Here is a 10,504-nt window from a genome sequence, read left to right on the forward strand (position 1 = left end):
ACATATTGGCATTCTCTTTGTTGAAGAGTTTTGATGAAAAAGAATGCAAGATAAACCTCAATAATGGGAAGAGTATTACAATCACTGAAGAGGATGTGGAGCTTGTATACGGATTTCCAAGAGGTGACATTCCAGAGATATGTGTAAAAGTAATGCACCTTTCATAAGGGAGATAGCAAAACAATGTGGTACGAAACCAGGAAGCGTGAAGCATAATGTTGTTGAATCTGTTATGTTAGAAGATCTTCAAGGAGGAAGACAGTTCAAGAGGATGTTCTTGGTCTTACTAGAATCAACATTGATTGAGAAATCAACATGTGGAATGGTAAAATCTAAGATTGGGGAGATAATTGATGATCTGGATAACGTGAGGAATGTCAATTGGTGTTCGTATATAATATCTGTGCTCAAGTTTGCAAAGCAAAATTGGTCGATCACAGAGAAGAATGCCTTTGCTGGACCACTTCTCTTCCTTATGGTATGTATTACATTTTGCATTACATTAATTATTGAAATGACTTGTCTGTATAGTTGATATAGATTGAAATTGTTATTGATATGGATTGTATATGCAGCTCTGCTACATGGATAGAGTTATTAAAGACAAACGTTCAGTTCCTCGCGATCTTCCATTAATGAAAGGGTGGACAAGTCAATATCTGCAGGCTAGAGAAAATGAAGAGATAGCTGCAGGAAAATTTGGTTTGGGACTTATCAAGAAGAGATATGTCCATAACCTGGAGCAAGAGGAGGAGCAATGAAGAGGATCAGGAGGAGGAGGAACAGGCAGAGGAGAAGGAGGACGAGGAGGAGCAGGTGCCTCAAGAAAAAAATTCTAATGTTGATGGCAGTGGTGTTGAGTCTTCCCTGAATCTACTCCCAAAAGAATTCCTACAGAAAGTAGTGAAAAACATTCATCACATGAATTACGACTTTACAGAAGCTCCCACACACATCAAAAGTAAATTTGCTTTCGGATTGATATGTGATATGGCTAGATCTGCACTTGGAAGCCAAACAAGTCCAATTGAATCTGTGAACGAAAAGTTTGTTAATTTGTCCACATTCCTTGAAGACTAGTTTGATACTTTTGATAACTGGAAAACAATCATTGAATCAATAGTTACTATTGAAAAGGAAAAGGAAGCACTTGAAGATTTGATTGAGTTTCCAACTTTCAGGTATGGACATCTCGTTAATAAAGTAAGTACATCATTTTGTTTACATATGTTTCTCTGAGTTGACATTAGATTACTCCTATAGTTTAGATACTAACATTGTAAAACTAATTTAAAAGCAGTTGGCAGGAGAAAGAAACAGAGTAAATATCCCTACATCGCCAGTTTCTGATCCTAAAGGGGTGAGCCAAATCTTGTCTTTTGTTATTTAGAATTAATTCAAATTAATTTGATATTAATTATAAATTACTAATTAAATAAGTTGCTGAAGAAGAAGAAGAAGAAGGAACAAAAGAGGACACAGTGGGTGATGACAATAGTGAATCAGCCTCTCTATCTCACCACCAGCTGCAGGTCCAATGGATGACGCACATGTTGAAATGAACAAAGCAAAGCAACAGGAGAAAGGAAAAGAGAAAGAAGAGAATATTGTTAAAGTAAAGTAACTGAAACTAAGATTAAATAGTATATTGTTTTTATAAAATGACTGAATTGTTGTTGAAATGGCTTGAAAGTGTTGTTGACATTTGGTTATAATTGTTATTGACATGATTTGTACGTGTAGTTGACATGTCCTATAATTGTTGTTGACATGAATTATATTTGCTGTTGACATGGTTCTGTGTGTAGCAGACATAGTACGTACCGTAGTTTACATAACTCGTATGTGTCGTTGACATGATATGCACCATACTTGACCTAATTATACTAGTTGTTGACATGACTAGTATATATAATTGACATGATTTTTAATTGAAACTAACATGAATTTTATTTGCACTGACAGAAGACTGTTGTTCCATTCTCTGAGATTCCACTGCCAGAAGCCATAGTCAAAAGGTCTGATGATAAAACGCATTCAAACTCATTCCTAGGCTCTCCAGTTGACATAAGAGCTGTAGATATAAAAACATACCTGGAAGCTTATGAAAGAACTGTCTACTACTACATACTAGAAACAGAAGGAACAGATGAGTATGCATTACTTAATTATTTCATTGATATAAAAAATATTTTTAGTTTTCTATGTAGTAAACATACTTTATGAATATTTTTCATATGTCGTTTGTATAACTTCATTTCAGAAATACATGCGTTTATGAAGATGATTTTACATGGGCGACCAAGGAATTGTTTTTATCACTGAAGCCCAAATAGAAATTAATGTGGGTGTAATTAACGCGTGAGCTTCACACCCGAACAACAGAGAAAATGAAAGGACAACAACATCACTTTCACACTTTTTTATGAGTACATCTGCATGTGTAAGTGATCTTAAATTATATGTAAACTGTTTGAGTCAGATGTCTCCCTAACCTAACATGTTGAATGCAAAACTTCAATGTAACAAATCGGCAGGAAAATTGGGATGCTTCGACAGCAAAGAGAAATTTCATTTCTCATATAGATAATGAGGTTGAAAGAAGACCAGATTTCAACTGGAGAAAAATTGATTTGGTAATAAGATCTAACAATGATATCTATGCTAGAATATATGAACAAGTGTTCTATGGATATAATTTTATCTTTCATGTCATACAGGTCTTCTTCCCAGTTTGTGCAGATAACCATTACTACCTTGTAGTATATTGGATGAAGAAAAACATCATTGACATCATAGATAATATGAAGCCACCTAAAGATACGGATCCGTTGAAGAATTATGACATTGATATTGGCTTAATGGTATGCTTTTATCTATGTTATAGACATATTCTCCACATTGTGTTGAAATGCTTTGTATGTGTAGTTTAATTTAGTTATTTATATATTTTGCAGAAAGATATGTTCGAAGCATACTTCATAGAGAAGAAATTGCTAGATCTTTCAGAAAATATAAACAAGTCTTCATTCAACTTTCTGACTTTAGAATGGGCGATAACCACAAACATAAAGGACTGCGGTGTCTATTTGATGAGGCACATGGAGACCTATGTTGGGAAAAAGGGCAGTGATTGGGATATCGGCTTCTCTGAGCGTAGTGTGAAGATTGTCCAAGTATTCAGGGGAAAATATTGTTGCACGATGATTGCATCAATTTACAATAACCAGAGGTCGCCAATGTTACAACTGACTCATGATTGGATGGAAACAAACATCGACAAATTGCTTAAGCTAAACAACAAATACAAGAAGTTGTTTGGTTGTAGAAAGAGGAAGTGAACAAAAACTGATTTTAATGTTTGATGTTAACTTATTTTTTGGATTAGTTTTAAAATGATTATTATGCATTCTGACTTTTGAAATTAGCAGTTATAATAAATGTTAATCAGTTCAACAAATTGTATTGAAATGTCAACAACTTGATTGAAATGTCAACAACCTATAACAAAATGTAAACAACTTGGAAAACAAATATTATAATTAAAAAAAAAACTTAAAATTGACATAATTATATTAGTTGTTGACATGCCTAGTACGTGTAGTTGACATGACTTAAAATTATTGTTAACATGTTTTGTATGTATAGTTGACATGGCGTGAAACATAGTTGACATGACTCGTATGTGCCGTTGACACGATATGCACCATAGTTGACATAATTATATTAGTTGTTGATATGGCTAGTACGTGTAGTTGACATGACTTAAAATTATTGTTAACATATTTTCTATGTGTAGTTGACATGGCTTGTAACATAGTTGACATGACTTGTACGTGTAGTTGACACGATATGTACAATAGTTGACATGACTCGTATGTGTCGTTGATACGATGTGAACCATAATTGACATAATTATATTAGATGTTAACATGGCTAGTACGTGTTGTTGACATGACTTAAAATTGTTGTTGACATGTTTTCTATGTGTAGTTGACATGGTTTGTAACATAGTTGACATGACTTGTACTAGTTGATATGGCTTGTAACATAGTTGACATGACTTGTACGTGTAGTTGACAAGATGTGCACCATAGTTGACATAATTATATTAGTTGTTGACATGACTAGTATATATAGTTGACATGATTTTTAAGTTGTTGACATGTCACCTTAAAAACATGAAGGAGTACGGAAGCAAGACAGAGTCCAACTTTTATTGAAATGTCAACAACTTATAACCAAATGTCAACAGCTTGTATAAAGTGTGTACAACCCAAACAGCAAATCTTAAAATTAAAAAATAAAATCATACAATATATGTCAATGGAGAGCAAAATCAAATATCAACAACTAATAAGAAAATGTCAATAACTTGTAGTATATGTTAGCAACTAAAAAACAACTCTTGATTGTTAAAAATGAACAATTATGTCTACTTTCTGCCACAACTTCTGGCATTATGATCAATCACTTTATGACACTTTCCACAACGCCTATGAAGTTTATTTTGTTTTTCAATTGCTTTCTCTATGCTCGACTTAATCCTGTTTTTCTTGTCACTTGCACCTCCCTTTGTACTAACCACATCCGAAGCATGTGCAGTTATTTCTTCAGGTACAGCTATACCATATATGTGTTAGAGTTTGTATACTAGAAATCACCTTTCGAGTGATTGAATACTGTTAAAACTCTCATTTTATTTTCCAAATGAATAAACAGATTATTTTTGTCATAATGTTGTTATATTTTACATTTAATGGATATTAATTGCATATTTAAATGTATAAGTAATTTAACAAAGTCTAAGTCTTTGTTTTAGTAGACCGGTTGTGGGCGTCATCCACTTTAAGGTAGCACGGTCAGTTCTAAACAAAGAAAAAGAATAATTTCACAACCTAGATAGGCTTAGACTACCTATCGTGAAAGGTTGCAATGTCAGTCCGATTATTTCTAAGCCTTACTGAAATAAGATGACGTTGGTGTGGTATAGCACTGAATGGATCTAACAGCGAGACAGTCTTTATGCTATCTACTGAAAGACGAGGTCTCGTAAATTATTTCTCAATCAATGTACGTTAGCATTGAGCATACGGTATTGATTATGCACTACTTTGACTTACCAAATGGTGCGGGTTTTTCGCAACCCAATAAGCCTGGTATATTGGGTAGTGGTGATTAATATCTAACGGTGCTAGGATTGCTATTATGTTGAATCGTGCGCGAGGTGAGTCTCGTTTGATAACATCCTCAAGAGAAGCTTGAAATAAGGTTTTATTATTCGGAACCTAGCTAGTTGGAGTTTAACTACTCAATGAATAATAAATAAGATTTTCTTGCTGAGTCCTCTCTTGGAATAAATAAGATATTAATTAATTAAGTCCATAGCAGACAATAATTAATTAATGGATGTTTTTATCTTAAGCGCGGGAAATAAATATAATTTATTGGAAACCCGAAGTACTTGTAATTTCGGATTTGGATGGGGAGTGCAAGTATTACTTCTCGTAGTGGCTGCTCGTAATATTCCAATTTTAAGCTTATATTAAATTGGGTTTAATTTAATTAGTAAAAAGCTAATTGGAGGAGCCCATATCCAAAGCCTTCCATAGATCCCTGTCTGGGCCCAATATGTGACTTATTATAAATAGGAGAATAAAGGAGACAGAAAATACACTAATTATTTTCTCAAAATTTTCGGCCCCTCTACTCCTAGTAGTAGTCGAATTTTTCTCCTCCGAGGGAAAGGATTTCTGTCTTCTCTATTTAAGTCCTAGTGCGCTGGTGAGATCAGCCCACCCCGATATCAGTTCACAGTTCGGGAACCAGTCAGAAGATCCGTGGTTTTGTACTGAAGATCTTCACGAGGAGAAGGCGCTAGCTATCTTCGATTCTTTTGAGAATCATCAAGGTATAATGGCTAAACCTTAGAACAAGCATGTTTTAGGTTTCATTTAATTTAAAGCAGCATGATACGTGAGATAATTACGCGAATAGAATTTGTCTAAATAATCCGCTAAATAGATCTGATTATTATGTAATTGATTTATGAATGCGCTTCCGCTGCCAACCCCTTATTTGGATTTAAACCCGGTGTGATTTTGTCGTTCGTCGTACGTGCGAACCTCGTTCGACGAGATAACGATGAAATATTATTTTAATGATTATTTAATTCCTAAATTAATAGATATCATTAAAATATTATTATTTAATTGAAATAAAATATTTTGGGAAGATTTCCCTAGATTTTAGGAATATTTTGATTATTTTCTATATCTATGAATATTTTATATCCTAGATGATATAGATGAGAATAATTAAATAGTTTCCTAAATTATATTATATATCTAGAATCCTAATAAGGATAGATATGTAGGATTTCATTAAATAATAAAATATATTCTCTTCCCAATCTTAATAAGGAATTAATTTAAGTTTATTTATTCATGTCCGTAAAAGATATAAATAATTAATTATTTTAGATAAATCTTATAGAAGACATGAATATGGATTAAACTTTAGTAATTAATATATTATCCTTTAATAAGATGTTTAAAAGATTATAAAAGATTTAATTATCCAGTCAATTAAATACCAACAGAATTTAATTAAGCCTTTAATCTGCACTAAGGCTAAGGATAATTAATGAAAAACCATAACTTAAATATCTAAGCGATAATTACGAACTAAGTTTGTATATGGTCTCCATCGATTGGTCCACAACTTATGAAGCTGATTTCTAATATTATCGCCACCCATGCTGTGGGGACAATAATCCTAAGAAATAGCGAGTTCATATAGGTGGACTTCTCATTTGTAAATAGTATGGACTAGAAAGTAGTTTCCAATATTATCGCCACCCATGCTGTGGGGACAATAATCCTAAGAAATTACAAGTTTCAGAAGTTCAAACAGAATTTACGAGATAGCTTGGTCTTGTTATCAACACATGAGCATTGTTATGGGAGTGTGTTGTAGAAACGAGATTCTGTAATGCTAAATCTGATGGTCGTGCTTAGGCAACATTTGGCGGCCATGCCGTGCTGCGGTCTCTGGACTATTCGTCGGTGTTGTGACCAGTAAAAATGTTAAAATTTTAATGCGTATTGACCTCTGCTTGAGGGTACAAAATTTTAATTTTACAGTTGTGAGAATTTGAAAAGTTTTATGGTTTAATCTACTCAATTTCTTCACATAAGTTTATGACAAATAGTAAATATTCTGTTTTGCAGTGCAACCTAAATCGTCAACATGTCACTCAATCCTCTTTCTGCAATTCTTAAAGAAAACAAACTCGAGGGCCAAAATTACATAGAATGGAAACAAAATTTGGACATCGTTCTCACGGCTGATGAGTACAAGTTTGTGCTCACTACTCCTCGGCCCCCAGTGCCGGCGGCTAACGCCGCGCAGGCAGCGCGAGATGCCCATAGACGGTGGCACAAGGCGAATGAGATGGCTAAGTGTTATATGTTGGCCTCCATGTCAACAGTGCTTAGACATCAGCATGCCGCCATGGCAACTGCCACCGAGATTATGGAAAATCTCACGAATCTCTTTGGTACTCAGAATCGAACGGCTAAGTCTCAAGCCTTTCGGAGTATCATGTGCAAGACTATGAAGGAAGGCTCGTCTGTGAGGGATCATGTCCTCGAGATGATGAGCCATCTCAATCAAATTGAGGTTTTGGGAGGCGTCATTGATGCCGAGTCCCAAGTTACTATTATCCTTCAGAGTCTGCCCCCTAGCTTCCAGCAGTTCAAGCTCAACTTTGAGATGAACAAAAGGAATTACACCTTGGCTGAGTTGTTGACTGAACTTCAGTCGGCGGAAGATCTCATGAACCAAGCTAAGGCTGCGATGGTTAGTTCGTCACATCGTTCCTCTGGCCCTAGGCCTGGCGCAGGAAAGAAGAAAGTGACAAACCAGGTCGCACCTAAAGATGCTAAGGGAAAGAAAAAGAGGAGGTCGGGAAAGAAGCAAACCGGAAAGTGTTTCAAGTGTGGAGAGAAGGGGCATTGGAAGCCAGATTGCCCTAAAAGGAGCAAGGCTACAGGTATGCACCAAGCTCTAGTTGTTGAGTCATGTTTGGCTTCGACTTCTTCTCATACTTGGGTTATTGACACTGGAGCTACTGATCATATTTGTTTTGATCCTGACTTAATGCAGGTGACAAGACGGCTATATGATGGAGAGATCGAAGTCCAGCTGGGCGACGCTACTAAAGTGGCGGCCGTTGCAGTGGGAGACGTTTATTTGCGTTTTAGTAGTGATAGATTTTTGATTATGAAGAATGTTTTGTTGATACCTTCTTTTAGAAGAAATTTAATTTCAGTTTCTAAATTGGTTTTTGATGGATATTCGATTTCTTTTAATGACAGTTGTGTTATTAAGAAAGATGGTTCTTATATCTGTCGTGGTATCATGGAAAACAATCTGTACACAATCGTATCTACACAATATAATGATCGCAAATTAGAACTCAATAATGCATCGAAAATTTCAAAGAAAAGAAAAGAACCTTCAAGTTCAATGAACGAAACGTACTTATGGCACCTTAGACTTGGTCATGCCAACCAAAGGAGGATTCAAACACTCGTGGATCAAGACCTTCTTAAAGGGCTAGATACTGAATCATTTTCCACGTGCGAATCCTGTTTGGAAGGCAAGATGACCAAGAGACCTTTTAGAGTGAAAGGTAATAGGGCCAAGGAAGCACTAGAACTCGTTCATACTGATGTGTGTGGACCAATGTCAACCGAGGCAAGAGGCGGCTTTCGCTATTTCATCACTTTTATTGATGATTACTCGAAAGTTGGATATGTTTATTTGATGCGCTTTAAGTCTGAAGCTTTTGACAAGTTCAAGGAGTTTAAGGCTTATGCTGAGACGCATCATGGAAAACGTATCAAGAGCCTGCGATCTGATCGCGGAGGCGAATACCTCAGTGCCGAGTTTTTGGACTACTTATCAGTAGAGGGAATTGAATCCCAAACGACTGCGCCGGGCACACCTCAGCAGAATGGCGTAGCTGAAAGAAGGAATAGGACCTTGTTAAACATGGTCCGATCGATGATGAGTTATGCACGACTGCCCATTTCGTTTTGGGGACATGCCTTGCTTTCCGCAAGTCATATCTTAGACAATTTACCGTCAAAATCTGTTCCTGCTACTCCATATGAGTTGTGGACTGGGCGTAAGCCCAATCTAGAACATCTCAAGATATGGGGGTGTCCAGCTCATGTTTTGGAAAAGGATCCAACTAAGCTGGGCTCAAGGACAGAGGTATGTTTGTTTATAGGGTACCCCAAAGGTTCGAAAGCTTATGAATTCTATAGTCTCCGAGACAAGAAAGTCATTGTGAGTACTCACGCGACATTCTTAGAGGAAGACTTTGTTATGAATCATAAACCCAGCAGTGAGGTAGCTCTTGAAGAGCTTACTTCAGTCACAAGTTCCATTAACCAAGAACAAGTACCTATAGTACAACCAATTCCCGAACCTTCAACTTCTACACCTAACATTGTAGTGCCGCGCCGCAGTGGGAGGGTCTCTCATGAGCCCGAAAGGTACATTGGTTTGGGAGAATCTATGGATCACTCCTCGGACAGCAGTGTACCAGATCCCTGGAATTTTGCAGAGGCGCAGGCGGATATCGATCATTGCGAATGGGTGAAAGCAATGGATTCGGAACTACAATCTATGATAGACAAAGACGTCTATGATTTGTCCATCCTACCCGAAGGTTGTACTGCCATTGGGAGCAAGTGGATATACAAACGTAAACGTGGACCCGATGGACGAGTTAAAGTCTTTAAGGCAAGACTAGTGGCTAAGGGGTATACCCAAAAGGAAGGTGTCGATTACGACGAGACCTTCTCCCCGGTGGCCATGCTCAAATCTGTTGTCTATTGCAGCTTACATGGATTGGGATGTGTGGCAGATGGACGTTAAGACTGCGTTCTTGAACGGTAGTCTTGAGGAGACCATCTACATGGAACAACCCGAGGGTTATGCCGTCAAGGGCAAAGAGCACATGGTTTGGAAGCTTAAGAAGGCCATTTATGGCCTCAAGCAAGCATCTAGATCATGGAATCAGTGCTTCGATCAAACTGTTAATAAGTTTGGATTCGAAAAATGCCCTAACGAGAGCTGCGTGTACAAGAAGGTAGAAAAAGGGAATGTGGTGTTCTTAGTTTTATATGTAGATGACATTCTTCTAATTGGAAACAATAAAAAGATGTTGTCATCAGTACGAACTTGGTTGTCAAACCAGTTCGAGATGAAGGACATGGGAGACGCGGGACACATTCTAGGCATCAAAGTCCTTAGGGATCGTGAGAAAAGAACGTTGTGCTTATCCCAAGAACCCTACATCGACACTGTACTTAGTCGCTTTAGCATGCAAGATGCCAAGAAAGGTTTCTTACCTTTTAGACACGGCATCCATTTATCTCAAGAGATGTGTCCCAAGACAACATCTGAGATAGCAGAGATGAGAAAG

This window comes from Salvia hispanica, chromosome 6, assembly GCF_023119035.1.
Source record: "Salvia hispanica cultivar TCC Black 2014 chromosome 6, UniMelb_Shisp_WGS_1.0, whole genome shotgun sequence".
Lineage (NCBI taxonomy): Eukaryota > Viridiplantae > Streptophyta > Magnoliopsida > Lamiales > Lamiaceae > Salvia > Salvia hispanica.